This window comes from Xyrauchen texanus, chromosome 12 (genome assembly GCF_025860055.1).
Source record: "Xyrauchen texanus isolate HMW12.3.18 chromosome 12, RBS_HiC_50CHRs, whole genome shotgun sequence".
Classification (NCBI taxonomy): domain Eukaryota; kingdom Metazoa; phylum Chordata; class Actinopteri; order Cypriniformes; family Catostomidae; genus Xyrauchen; species Xyrauchen texanus.
Genome location: NC_068287.1, coordinates 9,088,855 through 9,112,243, shown reverse-complemented (window position 1 = coordinate 9,112,243; position 23,389 = coordinate 9,088,855). Strand labels below are relative to the sequence as shown.

Sequence of the window (23,389 nt, the reverse complement as noted above, 5' to 3'; positions counted from 1 at the left end):
TGTGCATTTGCTGCTGTTTCAATTGTGATCTAGTTATGATAATGTGATGTATTGCCATATATTGAATCACGAAAAAAGAATTGCAATGTGTATTGTATTGTGAGGCCATATTTCATTCATGCAGTGTCATTAAATATATCTGACCATATCGTTGTTTTGTAATATTCATATTCTGCATCCTTCAAACATGTTGTGACATCTAAATATAACTGAGGCATTACTGAATCCTCCAAAACCATTTTAAACCATCGTTTAGTATGTTTTTAAGCGACTTGAATTATGGCGACACTAGAAATGTCCTCATATACCACATTTATAGCATAATACCCTTGTAATTACCAGTTTGTCACCTAAACAAATCTCCTCGTAAACCACCCAAACCCACCCTCACCCACACACACACACACACACACACACACACACACACATGCTCCCTAGGCTGTCAATGTGTTAATCAGTTTATATTTATTCACTAGCACATGGGTGGCTGTGTGGTGACATTCTGTGTGAAGTACAGAAATGTATATATAAAAAAGTGCATGCATATGTGCATGCAAATGAACCATCCATACATATTCTTCACATACTGTCACACACAAATGTCACCTAAATACTATACATTTAGGATATTTACAGTGCACTTAGTGCAGGGACAATCCCTGGAGCAACACATACAACCCATTTAATAGACATGTCACAAACGTTCATCCATCCATCCATCCATCTCTATCTGTTTTTCTGTCTGTCTGTCTGTCTGTCTATCTATCTATCTATCTATCTGTCTGTCTGTCTGTCTGTCTGTCTGTCTGTCTGTGAGGTGAGTTTAGTAGCTAGCAAAAAAAGAACAGAAAGCAATAATGAATCTTTTGACATTTGATTTTCAGTGGCATTTAGGGATGCTGCAGTGTATGTTTCTGACAGTTACATTATCGTCTGAAAAAAATTGCGGTTAACTGTTTTTACGATTATTAGATAATTTCCTTATGCATCAGCACTGATGCAAAAAATCCATATCAAATCACAATGGAATGTCTTAGTGGATGTATTTCTGGGGGATATGTTGACGCTAAGGGCAGCCATACAATAAGAAAACTGATAAATACACCACAAATAAATAGGAGGAATATAATAAGAGATGCTCCAGTCTAGGGCACGACACCGCTTACGTGCATCCCGAGTTCAGTGATGTGCTTCAATCTAACCATAGTGCTTCAAAATTGAACATGTAAGATTATTGTGGGAGCGCAACATGTAGTTCAAACCATCCAACTGTTTATTCTTCTACATCAGTTTATTAAAGCAATCCGTTGTCTGTCAGACACCACAACATAAAGAATCGGCAACAGACTCCATGGAAATACGGTCCAGAGCATCTCACAAATGAACCTTTGGACTAAAAAAGAAAGTCTGGACACGCCACTGCTTATAGCAGGCAATTTAAAGTCCGATCGTGACTAAAATTGACATTTATTGTTGAATGAAGTGAATTCGTACAGAAGCAATGCTTTAAATAATGAGGATGATTTAAGACATTTCAAAGTTTATTCGCTGATAGTAACTACACAGAAATGCACAGCGTGCTGTCAACACACTTAAACGTTACAAAAAGTGCCACTTTAATTCGTCACTTTAAAATCACCACAGCTAAAAATATTAAAATACTAGTTTGCTGTGACAACTACTGGAGCATCCTGTCCCATTTGTAGGATGTGTATCTTTTTATGATTTTGATCTTCTGTCTGCATGTTTTACACCCGTCGTATTCAATAAGTCAATTAAATGCTCCCAAACAGCTGATTTAAGTCGCTTTTGGATGGATATGAGTCTGGTATATCTGTTAGATTTTGGAAATTGTTTCAAAGTTCAGTCTGCACCACGTGGCCACCATCTGTAACCATAGCAATAGATCCAGTACCAACACAGGCATAAGAGTTTTCCCATTTAGACTTACAAAATCTGAATACCTCTTTTATATTATATATTTATAGATTCTATATAATATTTTTACCATGTGTAAATAAAGCATTTCAAAGTTTTTAACCGTGGATTCAAAATTCTTATGGTTAAATTAATCGTGGTTAATAGTAAAAATGTATTATAGTGGCATTGAGACTGGACTGATCAGGGTGAGTGGATGGACAGACAACAGAAAACATTATAAGTGAGTAAGTGGGGTTGTGCTAATGGTCGCAACACGCAGCTGGCCATAAACTGTTAAGGACAAACAGAGATAGAGACAGAGAGACCTAGAAAATGACATTATCCTGTTGTTTGGTGCTGCTTTCAGCTGCTGATATGATTGTGAGAGTGACGTGTGCAGAGGCACATGTTAATGTCAGAGAGGCAGAAAAAGAATGGTTTGCATGACGCTGCTCTTAAGTGACATAATTAAAGAGAAAGTCAGAGTAAAACGAAGCGTGAAATCCTGAAACCCTAATGAGAGCAGAAAGATTGAGCTGTCTCTGTCTCACACACACATGATTTAAAGTCTATTTATGCATATAATAAGCTCAAATGATTATCCATACTCTGCAACATGTATTGTACACTATTCTGCTATCCTAAACTAACTATACTTACCTACTATACCATATTGAACCTTAGCATAGTATACAATACAGTACTATACTATGCTATGCAGTACTACACTACTCTATACTTATGACTATACCATACCATACTGTACTATACTATATTACTTTATGGTATACTTAGAGGTTAAATTGGGATTTTTTTAGGAGGGTGAGCCCTAATAGAATGAAGTGATGAACAAACTTGCAATGTTTTTTTTCTGTTTTGAATCAGAGGTGCTGGAATGCCATTCAAAACCCTTCCAACCCCGTTTAACCCCTGGGTATACTTCACTACACTATGCTATGCAATATTACACTACACTAACTGCTATACCATACTATACTGTATTGTATTGTACTAAACTACACTACACTATAATATGACAATCAATACTACACTATTCTATACTTATGACTATACTATACCATACCCTACTATACTATAATATAGTATACTATACTTTACTAAAATATACCACTGTATTTTACTCTTTGGTACAGTATATTACACTCTACTATACAAAGCTATGCCATACTACATGATATTATACTTATGACTACATAATACCGCACTATAATATACCACACTCTATTACACTATGGGATACTATACTAAACAATATTTTATTACACTATACTATACTGCACTCTGTAATACTATGCCATATCACACTGTAACAATTAAAAGGTCTGGCAAGGAGGAGGCGGGAACTGGCTGAACAGTCAACATAAAGGTTTAATGATATAAATTAACTTAAAATGAACATAAACGGACAAACATGCAATGCGGTCATGTGCGTCTCTCACTCTCTCTCGATCCCAGCATCTCCGGCTGTCCCATATCTGGCTCTCCCGCTGATCAGCTGATTCAGCGCCGGTCGTGCTACATCACGGCCCGGCCATGCCCTCCTCCTCGTCACACACACTATACAATACTATATTACACTATGATTTACTACATTATACCCTACAATACTACACTATAGTCCACTATGGTATACTATCCTATACTACTTAATACTATACCTTACCGTACTATACTATACAAAATTACACCATGGTATACTACACTATACTATACTACTTAATACTAAACTATACTTCAGTACTTAATATTATACCAGACCGCATTATACTACATTATATCAGACTATGGTATTCTACACTGTACTAAACTATACTACACTATATTAGACTATATGGTATTCTACACTGTACTAAACTATACTACACTATATTAGACTATGGTATTCTACACTGTACTAAACTATACTACACTATATTAGACTATATGGTATTCTACACTGTACTAAACTATACTACACTATATTAGACTATAATATACTACACTGTACTAAACTATACTACACTATATTAGACTATGGTATACAACACTGTACTAAACTATACTACACTATATTAGACTATGGTATACTACACTGTACTAAACTATACTACACTATATTAGACTATGGTATTCTACACTGTACTAAACTATACTACACTATATTAGACTATATGGTATACTACACTGTACTAAACTATACTACACTATATTAGACTATAATATACTACACTGTACTAAACTATACTACACTATATTAGACTATGGTATACTACACTGTACTAAACTATACTACACTATATTAGACTATGGTATTCTACACTGTACTAAACTATACTACACTATATTAGACTATGGTATTCTACACTGTACTAAACTATACTACACTATATTAGACTATATGGTATTCTACACTGTACTAAACTATACTACACTATATTAGACTATAATATACTACACTGTACTAAACTATACTACACTATATTAGACTATGGTATACAACACTGTACTAAACTATACTACACTATATTAGACTATGGTATACTACACTGTACTAAACTATACTACACTATATTAGACTACGGTATACTACACTGTACTAAACTATACTACACTATATTAGACTACGGTATACTACACTGTACTAAAATATACTACACTATATTAGACTATGGTATACTACACTGTACTAAACTACACTACACTATATTAGACAATGGTATACTACACTGTACTAAACTATACTACACTATATTAGACTATGGTATACTACACTGTACTAAACTATACTACACTATATTAGACTATAGTATTCTACACTGTACTAAACTATACTACACTATATTAGACTATGGTATACTACACTGTACTAAACTATACTACACTATATTAGACTATGGTATTCTACACTGTACTAAACTATACTACACTATATTAGACTATGGTATACTACACTGTACTAAACTATACTACACTATATTAGACTATGGTATTCTACACTGTACTAAACTATACTACACTATATTAGACTATGGTATTCTACACTGTACTAAACTATACTACACTATATTAGACTATGGTATACTACACTGTACTAAACTATACTACACTATATTAGACTATGGTATACTACACTGTACTAAACTATACTACACTATATTAGACTATGGTATTCTACACTGTACTAAACTATACTACACTATATTAGACTATGGTATACTACACTGTACTAAACTATACTACACTATATTAGACTATGGTATACTACACTGTACTAAACTATACTACACTATATTAGACTATGGTATACTACACTGTACTAAACTATACTACACTATATTAGACTATGGTATACTACACTGTACTAAACTATACTACACTATATTAGACTATGGTATTCTACACTGTACTAAACTATACTACACTATATTAGACTATGGTATACTACACTATATTAGACTATGGTATACTACACTGTACTAAACTATACTACACTATATTAGACTATGGTATACTACACTGTACTAAACTATACTACACTATATTAGACTATGGTATACTACACTGTACTAAACTATACTACACTATATTAGACTATGGTATTCTACACTGTACTAAACTATACTACACTATATTAGACTGGTATACTACATTGTACTAAACCATACTACACTATATTAGACTATGGTATTCTACACTGTACTAAACTATACTACACTATATTAGACTATGGTATACTACACTGTAATAAACTATACTACACTATATTAGATTATGGTATACTACACTGTACTAAACTATACTACACTATATTAGACTATGGTATACTACACAGTACTAAACTATACTACACTATATTAGACTATGGTATTCTACACTGTACTAAACTATACTACACTATATTAGACTATGTATACTACACTATATTAGACTATGGTATACTACACTGTACTAAACTATACTACACTATATTAGACTATGGTATACTACACTGTACTAAACTATACTACACTATATTAGACTATGGTATTCTACACTGTACTAAACTATACTACACTATATTAGACTATGGTATTCTACACTGTACTAAACTATACTACACTATATTAGACTATGGTATACTACACTGTACTAAACTATACTACACTATATTAGACTATGGTATTCTACACTGTACTAAATTATACTACACTATATTAGACTATGGTATACTACACTATATTAGACTATGGTATACTACACTGTACTAAACTATACTACACTATATTAGACTATGGTATACTACACTGTACTAAACTATACTACACTATATTAGATTTGGTATACTACACTATATTAGACTATGGTATACTACACTGTACTAAATTATACTACACTATATTAGATTATGGTATACTACACTGTACTAAACTATACTACACTATATTAGACTATGGTATACTACACTGTACTAAACTATACTACACTATATTAGACTATGGTATTCTACACTGTACTAAATTATACTACACTATATTAGACTATGGTATACTACACTATATTAGACTATGGTATACTACACTGTACTAAACTATACTACACTATATTAGACTATGGTATACTACACTGTACTAAACTATACTACACTATATTAGACTATGGTATTCTACACTGTACTAAACTATACTACACTATATTAGACTATGGTATACTACACTGTACTAAACTATACTACACTATATTAGACTATGGTATACTACACTGTACTAAATTATACTGCACTATATTAGACTATGGTATACTACACTGTACTAAACTATACTACACTATATTAGACTATGGTATACTACACTGTACTAAACTATACTACACTATATTAGACTATGGTATACTACACTGTACTAAACTATACTAAACTATATTAGACTATGGTATTTTCTGATTTATAATTAAAATTATTTGTACGTTTTGCTTATTATTTAACCAAATGGCCGCAACAATACATTATACAATCTGCTTTGTGTTAAAGCTACAGCAGACCTCTATTCCCAGCATCCGCCTCTGTTCTGAGAGCAGCGTGTGCCTCTCAACATAACACAGGACAAATTATCCACTGTATTGGGGTGATAGGGTTTCAGAGCTACATTTAGAACGGCAAGATAGTGACAAGTGAAAGAGAGGAATGAATCAGATAGAGAGATGGTGGGGCGGCGGGAGCATATGAGCGATGCTTAGTGTTCAAACTGGCAGACAGACGAGAGCGAGAGAGAGCGAGAGAGAGAGAGAGAGAGACAGGGTCACATAGAGAGCACGAAAGAGAAAGAGAGAGCGGTGGTGGTGGTGGCGGGGGGTGGGGTGTTGAACGTGAGAGAAATTGGTAGCACAAAAATAGACAGAAGTGGGGAAAATGAGTTGGAGAAAGAAAAAGAGGGAGAAGGAGAACAAAAGGGTAATATCGACTCTAAGGGAGACGCTGAGAGATATGGTGAAAGGGAAGATGTGTAGTTTTAAAATAAACAGGCGTGCTTTTTTCTGCTGTATTAGAGTCTGTGTGTAGCGTACCATCTCTCTTAGTAACTACCTCCCTTTCCATTACACACACACAATCACACTCACCCAGATATCTGACAGATTCACTTTCTCAAAGATTCTCTCTCTTTTTATATTGCTTGGGGGCTGTCGAGCTCACGTTGACCGCACTGTAGCCTAGTGCACAAGCGTCAGACTGTGCCTGTGTGCTAAGAGGGCGAATACAAATGAATACAGTACATTCAATGCTTTTTTGGTGTCTAGACATGTTTGGTATACATGCATATTTCATATAATTAACAATAAATGGCTTAAGATACTGTAAACTCAAGTCATATGGGATATCAGGGTGATTTTTGGGTAAACTATCCCTTTAAGTTTATAAAGAAAACCTAAGGTGTTGCAACAAACCATTACCTTTTTTTAAAGTGTGTGTGTGATGGAACATGATGTTTGTGTTTATTATTGTAGTATTGACTTTTGTGGCTTCTGTGTGACTCACTGCCACCATGGTAATGATGTGTGCCTCTCCACACACACACACGCACACACACACACAAACACATATTGGAGCTGCTATCCTCATGAGAACTCTCCATAACACAATGATTTTTGTACTGTACGTACTATAGATTCTATCCCCTAATCCTACCCCTAAACCTAACCCTCACAAAAAACTTTCTGCATTTAAATTTTTTTTTAATTTTATGATTTTTAAGTGATTTGAATAATGGAGACACTAGAAATGTCCTCATAAACCATATTTATAGCATAATACCCTTGTCATTTCCAGTTTGTAACCTAAAAAAACCTAAACCACCCAAACCCACCCACAAACGTAGGTGGGACATCTATCAAGAGAACACATCCCCTTTTACATAATATCACACTCACACACACACGCACGAACGCGCGCATCATGCACAGACAAACACTCATCCATCCTTCGTGACTCTTTCAAACTTTCTACCCACCTGTCTGTAGTGTGTGTGTGAATATGCATGTGACTCAGTGTCTTTAAATTACCCTTTGCATTTATGTGTGTGTATGCCAGCGTGCGTTTAAACTCTACAGATATATTTGTATGTGTTCACACCTGATCAAACTTGGCATTTGTGTGCGCGTGTATAATATATACGTACAGGGGTTATAAATGTGTATGTGTGTGTGTGTGCCCGCGCGCACTTAGCAGTATGAAAAGCGGAAGGATGAATCATATCTTCAAACACACATGCGCACAGACACACAGACACACACACACACACACACACACACTGGTGATGCCGTGATTAATCACAGTTGCTACTTGCAAACATGCAGCTGCTGCTCTTGCATGTATGAGACTGTTTTCTACGGAATGCTAGTTTACTGCATACTATGCAGTAAGTACACACTTTATACTGCCAACTATTTTTTTAATTATTAAGAGGAACAGCATGCAAAGAGCATTTTCAAACAACAGTATGCACCATTATTGCCATATGACCTCATCACTTTGCATTTAATTCAGCAAATGGCATCCAGATATCCTCTTGGAAAAAAACAGGCCTATTATTATTTTACATTTGTAATAAAATTTGGTTTAGAACTTGGTTTGTTTTAACTTTGAATAAATAATGGATCAAGTGAGAGATAAAAATCACAGCTGTATTTACTTCAAGTTTGTTCATCACACTGGAAATGGAAGGTTAAGTCAAGCACATTAAATATTCTGTTCAGTGTGCTCTTTTGTTTACTGCACATTTTAGTAAACGTAGTAGGTCATCCAGGATTTCTATGGGTAATTCTCATGAAACCTGTCAAGAATGGTCTCATATTACTTCAAAAGAAACAAACAAGAATTTAATTTTGTATACAGAAAATGAAGCCTACGTTAGGGCCATTAAGAGTTTTTACATTGTGACATTATTATGACAGCTGCACACATTTTACCCACCAATTTTCATTATGACGATGCGAAAAATGATGGTCATTATCAGTGTTGGGTGCAATCCAGAAAAGTGTTTTCGAAAGTTACTTAAAAGTAAAGTAATTAGTAATGTAAATACTTTTCCAATGAAGTAATTAGTAAAGTTATATGATTACAATTTCAGAGTAATAATTAGTCATTTGTAGTGGATTACTATTTTTAAGTAACTTACCCGACACTGGTCATTATGATATTCTCATTACCGCAACACCAAAAAAATATATTTAAAAAATTTTAATATTTATTACTCATACTGGTACATGCCTTTTATTTTTACTGAATTAAAATACAAACAAACAAAACAACAGCATCTTATTGTACTGTAAAGTAAAAGTAAAAAGGGTTATTCTCACGAACCCTGTCAGTAAAATGTCCTGGTCAAATTGAACAAATCAATATTATAAAAATGTTCATTATATTTTGCTGAAAGAAAATTAAGCCTCCATTTAGGACCATTAAGAGGTTTTTGCAATCTGACAATTTTGAAGAAATTTCAGCACATTTTACCACCCAAATCTCATTACTCATTATGTTTTACTTTTACTATTTCTGTTGTTTTCAATGATGATTCTTCAGTCATCATTGCAAAGCAAGTTTTTGTTTACTGTATTACAGTAAAGAAGATGCTTTTGTGCAATGACTTTTTAAATAAAAGAATAGAAAAGTAAAGGCAGTACTAAGGGAGCACTTCTATGATTAATAAATACTTTAGAAGTTAAATATTATGTACTTTTTTCATGTTGTGGTAATGAGAATTGGTGGGTAAAATGTGCTTAACTTTCATTTCACGAGTTTGCGTGTTCATATAATCTTGAGATAGTGGTAAATGGTTATACTGGTTTGGCTTGCTGTCCGTGATGGAGAGACTAGGCCAGGGGTGCCCACACTTTTTTGTGTGATGATCTACTTTTAAATTACCAACTCAATAAGATCTACCAACTAAAAAAACACAGTTTCATTTAAAATAAGAAAATGCTTGTTGGGACTACTGCATGTATCCCTACATGGAATTCATCTTCTAATTAATAAAAAAACATCTAATAATGTTCAATATTGATATCATTCAGTTTTAAAACTAAACCCAAAACACCTACAGCACAATAGATTACAATAGCCAGGGCATTTACCTTATTCTGATGACGAGTAAATATTGACCAGACGAGGTTTTGTTTATTCAGTTGCCATGACAAATAGGTTTGCCATAAGGGCAAACCGTCTGATTCCATTCAGTTTTGCTTAATCCGGGCAGTAGCATCGCAATTTCGTGCTCTGTTCTCAGAAGTCCTTGGACGGCCCGAATGGCAAACCTAGTTGTCATGGCAACTGAATAAACAAAACCTCGCCTGGTCAATATTTACTCGTCAAGTGCATGTCCGACAGAAACTAAAAGAAGGAAAGACATTATATTATTTTTATTAAAATTTAACGAAAGTACATTTAAATTTTGTGCGTCTACCAGCATTGCCTTTGCGATCGACTGGTATGTCGCGTTCGACGTATTGGGCACCCCTGGTCTAGAGCATGGGACTTGACTCGCGCTCTAAGTCCCCCACCCCCCGAATGATAATGGTGGAAATGGGGTGGAGGAGGGATGCCTGAAGGATTGTCGCTGGAGAAATTAAGTGAGTCTTTATATACTCTAGCGGGGATTGCGAGATTAGATGAACATGCTCCTCCCTTTCGTAGAACTCCAAGAAAATATTGTCACAGTGTAAAATATCTTAATGGCCCTAAAAATAGGCTTAATTTTCTATATGCAAAATATAATTTCTTATTAGTTTCTTTTGATTTGGAAGTAAAATAGGATCGGGAAAAATAATACATTTTTATAATCAAAATAACTGTATATGTAGCATGTCAATAGACTATTCAGAATATAGACGCAGTGTGCTCTGTTGTATACTACACTGTATTTGAGTATTATGCATTCAGAACATTCACATTCTGTGCTCAGTATACAAACTCCATATTGTAGAAAAATCTTCTGATCTTAGCCTGCCTCTCCTAGAAAGAGAGTGTTTTGTGTGGCTCTGTCTGTGTTCTGTACTGTGCAGTATTCTAGATAAACCCTGATTGCCTGTAGCAGCATGCGGGTTTTAGCAGTACAGAAACAAGCCCGAGACGGCTGAGAGAAAATGAAACGCTCACTGTGCATGTCATTGTGTGTGCGCGAATGAGTCCAGACAGCCCAACTGCACGGCGAGTGTGTCCGCAGTATGACTGACATTAATAATGGAAGTGCGGGTAGTTAGAGTCACAAGGCCGGGAGCAGTCTGTGGTGTGACAATGCACTCCCTGAATGGCTAGCGTGCCTGTGCATGCGTGTGTTTATGTGGAAGAGGGGTGTTTTTCTGTCACTCTGGCTTTTGTGGTGTCTGCTTTGACCCACCCTCCCAGGCGAAGGAAGCTGTACTGCCTACACACACATTATTATACACATCCACTGTAGAACACATCAGTAGGGTTGGGAATTGAGAACTGAATCAAAAAAGCTCCATTTTTTAAATAATATGTCATGAAAATCATTTGGTTCCTTAAAAGGAACAATTCAACAGAAAATTACAATTCTGTCATCATTTACACACTCTCATGTTGTTCCAAATGCAAAAGTGCCACTGCAAAACAAATGATGTTTTAGCTGAATTATGAGTTTGTAGTATGAATTGAATGTGATGAGAGAGAAAGACTCAATGTTTTATAATACCCAGTTCACAAGTTTACTGTTCATATAGTCCTGGAGCGCATTAAAGTAAACGTATTTGGAATGCTGTCCATAGGGCTCAAGCACAGCACTGGGCTTGAGCTCTGAGATCCTTCCTCCCCCCGGACTATTTGACTAAAGTAAAACATAATTGGTATAGGTGTTATTAAATATAAAGATGAAAGAATTTGCCCAGTTTCGTGGACGGCCCACCGGGAAAATTCCCGAACTTCCCAAATGGCAAGTCTGCGTCTGTTGTACAGTGATAACAAAATAAAATATAACAACATTTATATAAAAAAAAATGAAGCGAAATAACCCACAGATTTGTTAATGTAGAAAGTTATTAAAAAAAAAAAAAGTTTTGTGCTAATAATGTCCCACAATACACATATGTAGTATGTGACTCTGTATAGACTCTGAAAAATGCATGACTATTTAAGTGTCGTATCAAACTAAAATTGAGATGTTTAAACCCAAACAGGTTTCAATTAAAAAAACTTAAAGAGGATTCTTACCAGAGGCACTTTTGTAGACTCTGCTCCCGTAGAAACGCTTTACGGAAATCGACATCACGTTGTTGTGACTCGGGGCGCCAGAAGCTTAACCCTTAAATGACAGTCGAGCAGCGCTACTCAACACGATCTTTTGAGGCCCGCGTTATGATATCATCATCAGAAATATATCAGCAGCCTATCAAATCTGTATGTAATTGTGAGGTGACCATTTTCACGAGGATTTACACTAGTTCTCTACATCACTAAATCACGTTAGAGAGGGAATTAGACTGCAAAAATGAAAAATACTATCAGAGTACGGCTGATGTAATGAGAGCGGCGGTCGGTCTGCGCGCGCATTCATACACATTACATGTGCGCTCATGCGAGTCTGTCAATCAAATATGCGCGAAATCTCCCTTAAGAATCAATCTGTCCAATCTCTTGAATAAGCTCATCAGAGGTACAGAATGCAACAACAACCGTTTTTCCTGCAGTGATGGCGTTGAGATGCCTTCGCGTAGTGATCTACTTCGGCGCGAAACGCTAAGGGGGGTGAACAAATCTTTATGACATCACTGAAGGACTTTTGGTGCTAATGGTGTATGTGATGTTGAAAACTCATGGTGTTTGGTCAGTTGACAATCAGTGACAACAGAACTGATCTATATCAGAATATCGAACTGTTACACGTATGTTTCAAAAAATTACTTATATGGATAGTTCACCCAAAACCCAAAAATGAAAATTCTCATCATTTCCTCACCCTCAAGGCATCCCAGATGTGTATGACTTCTTTCTTTCTTTCTTTCTTTCTTTCTTTCTTTCTTTTCTTTCTTTCTTTCTTTCTTTCTTTCTTCCTTTCTTTCTTTCTTATGCAGAACACAAATAAATATTCTTTAGAAGAATATTTCAGGTCTGCATGTCCATACAGTGCAAGTGCAAGTGCAAGTCCACAAGTCTCCAGTGGTTTAATTAATATCTTCAGAAGTGATATAATTGGTGAGAAACAAATCAATACCTAAGTTTTTTTTTTTTTTTTTTACAATATATCTCCACTTTCACATCTGTAAGTTTCATGTGGTGCCTATTTATTTTCACTATCACATCTGAAATTTATAGTAAAAAAGCCTAGGACTTAAATATTAATTTGAGCTGATATGTTTAATAATAATAATAATAATTTGAAGAAGAAAGAAGACAAACTCCTTAAAATTTAAAATCTTTAGGTGAACTATCCCATCACACACACACACACACACACAAAACCATAAAAATAAAGAGTTGCGGGCCTCGAGGGTACAGGGATCCAGTTTTGCAGCCCCTGACCTTTCCGAAGTCGAAAAACCCTGGTCTAGACTGTTGTGAACAGTATTCAGTTGGTTTAAATACATTTAAATGATGTGCTGTGTATAGCAAAGCCAAAATACAACGTCCACACATGTGGATGTGGGGTCACAGGAGGTTAACAAGACAATACAAAAAACAAACATTTAAAATCTAGAGAAAACATACATTTATGCAATTTACTTTTGACTCCAAATCTTATAGTTACTGAGATATAGCCCCTGTGACAACTTTCTCGTGTGGCAACTAGCCCCGCTCTCCCCTACGTGGATAAACAAACTGTACTAAACAAATGTATCTAATGTACAACCAGCTAGTCATAATCTGTAAATAAAATAATACAAGGTGATCAGGACCCCGGTGTGGAGCATTATTCAAAAATACCTCACGACTGAATGAATAAAAGTCTTTCTTGCAAGTCAGTCCACTGTCGGCCATCTTTGGATCGGTCCAGGGAAGCTATTTCCAGTCATGCCAGTGCAGCTCCTATCTACTTGAATGGAGGGACACCAAAATCTCAAATCTGTTTTGTCAAGATTACGATCAAACTGCATATTTTAAATCATCAATAAAATCTGACAAATCTGGTATTTAAAATTGTGATTCTTTACCTCAGATTACGCTACAAAATGCCATTTTCCCATTAATTTTAATAGAAGTGGCCCATCTCTGCTAAATAATCTCTGAATAAATGCAATCGGAATCAGTTATTCAAGAGGAACCGTTGAGTGGAATCGGAACTACAATCGTAAAGTTTCATACATTTTCCATCCCTACACATCAGACAGACAGACAGGGTTGGGCATCTCTACATCTCTTCATCAGTGGCGTTCTTGCTTCCTCTCAATCTTTCACTCTGTTTTGACTAGGACCGTGTGCCAGAAGCATGCCTGCACCCATTATCAGTACCGGCGGCATGGCGTGCCCATTGTCTTTGCCCATGGTGAAGTACTGGTGGCATTGTTTCCTGCTGGCAGTGAGGCTGTAGCCACACACACACAAGCCAGAGCTGTTTGGTTGCCATGGAGTGTAATGCATTAGACGGCTGTATTTTTATCGTGCTTGATTTCTGTTTTTATCGCCTACAGTGAACTAGAGTTCACATGGACTCCTGAGCTGTTTATTTATAAAGCTTTAATCTATCATCACAGAAGATGGATGCAATATTGTTGCCATGTGGACAACATGCCAGGCTAATCAGAATACAGCAAGGGTAAACATGTACACTACGATTCGTTCTGCAATCTGTGCATGTATGTGGCATATGTTTTTCTTAAAAATAAAAAGTTATTTTTGCATTTTTGATTACATTTTGTGAATAATTTATATAATAAATGATACGCTACAACAAGAAGAGGAGAGAAACAGAAAAACAGAGCAAAATTTTATATCATGTGCTTTTCAAGAGGCTTAAAAGTATCTTTCCAAATCCGAGCCGGAGGTATGTTTTCATGCCCCACTTTACTGTCACTCCTCTCAGGTCTCTCCCATACACTTTGTCCCCTGAGAGTTCGCCTCTGTCCTCCCCCAACCCAGAAACACACACACACACACACACACACGAATCCCATCAGAAGAACACCAGCCAATCACAAACACACACACAAACACCAAGATACATGTAATCCCTTTCAAAGCATGCCGCATACATACATACATGCTGACCCCACCAGCAAGTGAAGGCCATTTAATGCGGCCATTCTGCTTTCAGACGCTAGAAAGAACTTTATCTCCTAAAGGGTTCCCACACCTTTTGACCAATACAGTTCCATGATTTACAAAGACTTTTGCAATAGTTCATGATAACTGGATATGTGTTTTTAGAAATCATTTGATAGAGATTGCAATCACAAAGAGCAATATTAAACTCTCTTTAAGACAAGTCCGCTCATTCGGCAGCCATATTGGTAGTGCCTCCTCATGCAGCTATTTTCAGTCACTCAAGTACAACTACTATTTACTTGAATGGGGACAGACTGAAATCTCAGTCTGGTCAATAATACATTCAAATAGCAAATTTCAAATAAACAAACTGGCAAATGGCTCTTGTAGATGTAAGGCAGGATTGCGTTGCGATGCCTCTATCTAAAAGGTGATTTACAGCATTGGCAGATAAAAATGGTTATATGCAGCAACACATTTTAACCCACTCGCACATGTACAATAAGTGTCATTTCTGCAAATGAGGAGCACTCCAACATATAACATTTACAATGAGTCTGATATCTGCTATGTTATTTGCAAATACAGACCGCTCGAACTTTAGCGGCTAGCCGCTAAATTGATGTATTGCCAGGGTTGCAGTTACATTCCTTCTATACTGTGCGCTGGTCGCACGCCCGCAACAAAGAACATTAATAATGAGTCTGATGTCTCCTATGCTATTGGCAAATCTATGCCACTCGAACTTTAGCGACTAGCCATGTACGCATTGTCAGAGTTACGCTTATATTCCTTCAATGCTCAAGAGTCGCGCTGCATGTGAACAAGAGAGTGGATGCAAACAGAAACTGATGCGATCAATACAAATACGAGGTATTATCCTGTTTGCCTGTGTGCATCTAGTTGCTAAATTTCCAGAGGAAGAACTTAAACAGTGGTGCTTTTGTCAATATATACGACATGGTATCAAAATATGAGTAATGGTAGTACTTTATAAAAGGTAATTGGAGCAGTTAATAATAAAAAATATTATACAACTATAGGGACCCTACATATCAAATCAAATCAAACCTGCTCAAAACACGCAACACGCAATTAAAAAAAAATCGCAGTGTCTTTTTATTGCCAGTTTGCATTCGTTTTTATTGTTTCTTTTAGCGCTATGAAAGGGTTCATCTTGAGTCTACGTATTTTCATAAGCAGACTCCTTTTTGTAAAAACAATACCTTGTTGTGTGGTCCTTATTACAGTGAGGGGTTTGATGCTATCATTAGGCTAAGTGTCATCTCTCTCTCTCTCTCTCTGTGTTATGGTTATATAATTCAAATGGCTGTTTGAAGCCAGTAGAACTTGTTCCATTGAGCTGCTGTGATCATGGCGAGGAAAATGCATCTGCAACAGCATGGCTTAAAATCTCATTCCGCTCTCATCTGACGCTGACCCCCTAAGCATTGCTAAAAATCCCCCTTACAACAATGCAGAGTCCAATGGGCGTAAAATTCTGTCTGCTAATTTTAACCTATGAGCAAAAAATGGGTCTTGTTTACCAGCCTAAAAGATCGAATCCTCCATTTGGCCGCTTTTAAATCTTGAGAAGACATTTGTTATCACAAACGACTGTGATTGGATCATCCTGTCCATTGCTACCAGTGCTGAGAAAGAAAACATGCATGACAACACCACACATGTTTACATCAGCAGTGGTTTGGATGACAACAGCTTGTGCTGAGAAAGTTTAATTGGCATTAAATGAACAATTACATAGGGCATAGTTAATCATATAACAACAAGATAATATCATGTTCTTTTCTATTCTTTTGATTCATACCTAATGTTTCTATAGCCGTTTATTCACTGTCATGCGACCATTGATGGCAGGAAAGTTAGCATTAGTGTGCCTGTCCAATCATGCTGCCTGTTTTATGCTAACTGCCATTTTGCTGCATTTTCCTATTTCTATATGGTCTAAACACAGACAACAAAAATCATCCAACACTACTAAATATCAAATGCACACTCAAGCCGCTACCTGTAGGTGCCCTCAATAGTATCACACAATCGTTGCCCTGCTAACTAGCACAGGATATGCTGATGCTAGGTGGTAAATGGGTCTGTGCAGCTGCTGTCTCTTGAGGGGAGGTGGTATGGATCACATACAGCCAGAATTGGGACGCAAATAAATCACATGCAAATGTCTCTGCGGAGGCCTGAACCTGCAGCTCCATGCGTGGCACCTGTACTGTTACTCTACCTTCATGCAAAGATTTTGTCAGTTTTTTCCAATTCTTAGTGCCATTTGCTAAGGCAAGCATAACTAATATTATTACTTATATTTAAGGTTAGGAATTTGTTGTAAAGCCCTAACCCTAATAATTAAGCCTCAGTATGTAATTTGTCCCAAACAGTATGTGCAACGAACATCAATGATCCAAATCATGCATCATGTTGAGGAGAAGAAAGTGTGCTATTACTTTTCGAAGTGATCAGACTTATATTTTACCTTATACTTAAGAAGGGATATTGATCTAGGATCTCAAATATATAGTAACAGGGACTTGCGAATGTACTTTTTTGACTTGGACCTATCAGCAACCACATAGAATACCCTAGCGAACACTTAGCAGTACCTTAGTAACCACCCAGAACATCCTAGCAACCACATATTAAAGTGCTAAAACTAGAGGTCCACCAATAATTAATTTAGCCGATACTGATAACAAAGGTAGTGGAAAAGGCTGATTTCAATATCAGCCTTTTCCACTACCTTAGTAAAAAAAATATATATATATATTATAAAAAATATAAAATATTATTTTATGAGGCAGCAAGAGTCCAAAACGATTAACTACCCAGAAATTGTGCCACAGAAATCTCAATAATAACCAGAATTTCTTTTTATTAATAATAATAAAAAAAGATTCATCAGAAAAACTTAGCAACCACGTAGCAATGACCTGGCAACCATCCAGAGTACCAAAGCAACCACCGAGCAATGCCCTGGCAACCATCCAGAACATCCTAGCACTGTGTTGCCACAATAATATAGTGGACATGAAGTAATCTGGGAACAAAGTCACGAGCAATGTTCTTAAGCTGTGCGCATGCTTGGCCACACACTTCTGACGTTGCTCCTGCGCAAACGAAATGTTCCCGCTCAGATGGCACACTAAAAAGTGTGTGGGAAAAAGTGTGTTGAGATTTCTTAAATCAGAGCTAAATGAATTATCAGTGGTTCCATTTAGGTCCATTGTTTTTTGGGGTTTTTTTCGCTATGGAGCTGCAGTTGTAATAAATATTGGAAATACAAATGGTCATTTTCAAGTAATGTTGTAGTCGAGTACTCCAACCCACAAAATCGAATACACGATAACGAAAAACAACATATTGATTTATTCCCAAACGCTACCAATAATGGTTTAAAAGTATGATAAGTTCAACAAACTATGCTTTTCTTTTGGGAAATTTTTTATTAACAATATGCATTAATAAAAATGGAAACAAAAAAGATTTAAAAATAACAGCAAAAATGTTTTAGAAAAAACAATATTGACAGAATTAGGGTAAAGCACATATATGAAATACATAAAGAGTCTACATAAAGGCTACAACATTTTTATCATTTCACATGTTATTATTCAGAAAAATATGTAGTGAAAGTTGGATATTTCTAAAAAGCGATTTTCCCGTGTTAAGAGATTTAACGCACATACACACATCTGATAAGCTTCTGAGTTTCTTGTACCGCTTCTCAGTTTCTTTCCACAATAAAATCAGATCCTCATCCGTTGGTTTGCATGACTCACACAAGAACCGAATATCAATAGAGTAGAATTCAATAAAAATCTAAATATTACATGTATTTCTAGAGCTTCAAAATCACAGAAGCCATCATATCTTCTTTTCCCATCAAACACCTTGAAGACAAACATCCACAATAATAATAATAATAACATATTAATTAAACAACAATGTTACAAATAAAACAACTTTTTATATATTTCTTAATTTGTATTAGTTTTATTAGTATATGCTGTATATATACTTAATACATTTATAAAAATATGAATATATTGTATAAAAAAAAAAAATCTATATCTATATATATATAGTTCAATCCAAGCAATCAAAATTATTTAACCCCCCTGACCATCCACAAAACTTCCTTGCTTGACTGTGGGGATGGTGTTGTTATTGTCATCACTTTGCCGTTCTTGCTCCAGATGTACTGCTGACCCCATGGGTCTAAAACTCATTTTCAGTTTAGTGTCATATGTCCATAAAACCTTCTTCTAGGACTCCACTTGGATTTTTTGCATAGAAATACATTTTTGCTTACGACACTAAACTTACATTTTAAAACTTAAATAAGTGACATTGTAGAGTGATGGCTTAATTTTGTTTTAAAACAATTACTTGTGTAGCCTTACATATGTAAGAAACAGTCTGCCCAAAAATTATGGCTCTGACCCAAAACGCAAAATGTAGGCATTCATTTATTTATAACAAAGGACAGAACAAAAGTCACCTTTTTTAGTAAGGACACATTCCTCTGCAATCTGTATGTCAGTGTTGAGGTGTGGCAGCAAGCAGTAGCATTTGTACACGCATGCGTGTGTGCACAAGCGTTCTGGGCCAGTGGACTGGTAAATACAGTGGCTGTGGAGTGGAAATGAAGGCTGGATCTTTTTGGAGAAACGCTAGATGACCTTCCACTGAGCTGGATGACATCCAAGTGATTTCACTGTGCAGCGTGCTACCGCTGACACCATGCATCACACGCTGCAATTGCACACAGATGTGTGTACTCGGCCACACATGGAATTGAGGGGTGTGAACACACACACACACACACACACACACACACACACACACACACACACACACACACACACACACACACACACACACACACACACAAACAACAGGGCACAAGTTCATTAAGCACATCCAAATACACATAGTTACACACACACACACACACACACACACACACACACACACACACACACACGTGCACACTGCTGTGAACAGCCTACGCTGCAACAGAGAGTTCTAGACAAAATATAAAACCTGCAGCAATGCAACACAGTTTTTATCGTATGTTAGATTTGTACTGTTGGCCACCAATGTGAGCATAGAAAAACTCTGCTCTGAGTAACCTTAAAAACCATAGCTGAGACATTCTTTGCTCTCAAGTAAAACCATGTCAGTGGTGCACAGCAGTTCAATATCTACTGATTTGGGGTTGTGACGGTTTGAAGTGCCACATTGTCTGTGTTGCTGGTTTGACAGATCTTTGCCACTCTTGTAGCTACTTAATGTAACTGGGTTAATTATTTCCAAATAGTTTTTTTGTTCCTCACTGTGAGGTGGTCAGTCTTATATGCTACGCTAACTACCTCACACTGCCTCAGATGTTACAGACCCTATAGAACTGAGACTGTAGCTTGCTGACTGCAATCCAGAAATACAAGCACCAAGCTATTTGTAGATCACTTTTCCTACAAATACATCTTAAAATTTAAAGGTGAAGTGTGTCATTTTTTTTCTGATGTTGAAAAACTTTTTCCTATCTTTACATTATTTACTTAATGTGCACAGACAACTATGAATAAGACATTAGATTGATCTTCTCTGAATCTCGACCAGCCCGACACAGCAACATTGACTCAGCCAATAGGGTGTGTTTGATCACTATTTTGTTTTGAATTCTATTCTGATCTCTATTCTGAAATCTAATTCTATTCTGCATTGTCACTATTCTGAATTCTTCTTGGAACTCTTTTGTTTCTAAATTCTATTTGGAAAACCATTTATTTCTGAATTTTATTCGGATCACTATTCTCTTCTGAAATCTATTCTGACCACTTTTATAAATTCTAATTCTATTCTGAATTCTCATAAACCTGAATTCTATTTGGATCACTAGTTTTGTTCTAACTTCTATTTGTGACACTATTCTGATTCTAGTTCTGAATTCTCCCAAAAATAAATTCTATTCAAATCACTGTTCTAGAATTCTTCTGAATTCTGTTCTGAATTATTTTCGGATAATTATTCTTCTGTTCTGACTTGTATTGTGACTACTTTTCTAAAGTCTAATTCTATTCTGAATCCTCACTATTCTGAATTCTATTTGGATCAGTATTCTGAATTCTAATTCTGTTCTAAGTTGTCACTATTCTGAATTTTTCTTGGATCTCTATTTTGTTTCTAAATTCTATTTGGATAACATTTAGTTCCACTTTTATAAATTATAATTCTGTTCTGAATTCTCATTAACCTGAATTCTATTTGGATCACTATTCTGATTATATTTCTTGACTGAATTCTCACAAAAATAAATTCTATTCAAATCACTGTTCTAGAATTCTTCTGAATTCTATTCTGAATTATTTTCAGATAATTATTCTACTGTTCTGACTTGTATTCTGACCACTTTTAAAAATTCTAATTCTATTCTTAATCCTTGCTATTCTGAATTATATTTTTGATTGCTATTTTGTTCTAAATTCTATTTGGATTCACCATTCTGTTCTGAACTCTATTGGGATCACTATTCCTCAATTCTATCAATATTCGGAATTCTCATTAACCTGAATTCTATTTGGATCACAATTTTTCTAAATTCGGTTGGTGACACTATTCTGATTCTACTTCTTCACTCTCAAAAATAAATTATATTCGAATCACTGTTCTATTCTGTTCTGAAGTCAATGAAGATCACTATTTTGAATTTAAATGTTATTCTTAATTTTCATTAACCTGAATACTATTTGGATCACTATTCTGTTCTGAATTATATTTGAATTATTATTCTTCTCTTCTGAGTTGTATTCTGAACACATTTATAAATTCTAATTCTATATTTGAAGTCATACTCTACAGAATTCTATTCTGATCACTATTCTGAATTCTTGACTGAATTGTCACTATTATTAATTCTATCCGAATCACTGTTCTATTCTGTTCAAGTTACTATTCTGAATTATAATTATCCTGAATCTTATTTGGATCACTATTCTTTTCTAAATGCTATTTGGAACACAATTCTGATTGTACTTCTTGAATGAATTCTCACAATAATGAATTAAATTTGAATAACTGTTCTATTCTGTTCTGAATTCTATTATAATCAATATTCTGAATTCTGTTTGGATAACTGTTCTGCTCTGAATTATTTTCAGATCATTGTTCTGTTCTAAATTCTTCTTTGATCACTATTTTGTTCTGAATTCTATTCTGATCTCTATTCTGAAGTCTACTTCTATTTAGATTGCTATTCTGAACTCTAAATCCGGCATTCTAAATGGATCACTTTTTTATTTATTATCTGTGATTGTGACATTTGTGTATCATGGGCTGTTTCCCAGTCACTAGTTTGTGCGTTAATGCATCTAAGCATGGGTGCATTTGTGAAATGTTTTCATGGTGTCGATTCATTACTGAATCTGACCCTCTGACCACTGAATTTGTTGTTTATTTCTCCTCTTCATCCATTAATTTCCTGTTCTCCGCTCTTCAGTGCGAGACTGCTGAGCCTAGTGCTGCAGAGACAGCAGCATCTGGAGATAAATAATTCCTTCATCGCTCCTCTCTACTCTTCCTCTCATACGCGCTCTGCCCCATCCTGACCTTATGGATCTGTTTTGTGCCGTGCCAGATTGTTGCTCAGGACTCTCGCACATAGAAAACAGCGGAAGGGGGAGGGGAGCTGTCTTAGCTCTCTCCTACTCATATCCATATGTCTCTCTCTCTCTCTTGCTCTCCATCTACTCATTCCTTGTC

At 35.8% G+C, this 23,389-nt stretch overlaps 1 protein-coding gene across 1 annotated transcript in view; it reads right to left on the bottom strand.

Annotated features, from left to right (window-relative positions):
* Positions 1–23,389, bottom strand: part of LOC127653441 (retinoic acid-induced protein 1) — a 71,865-nt gene that overhangs the window by 44,851 nt on the left and 3,625 nt on the right. The window lies entirely within an intron of this gene.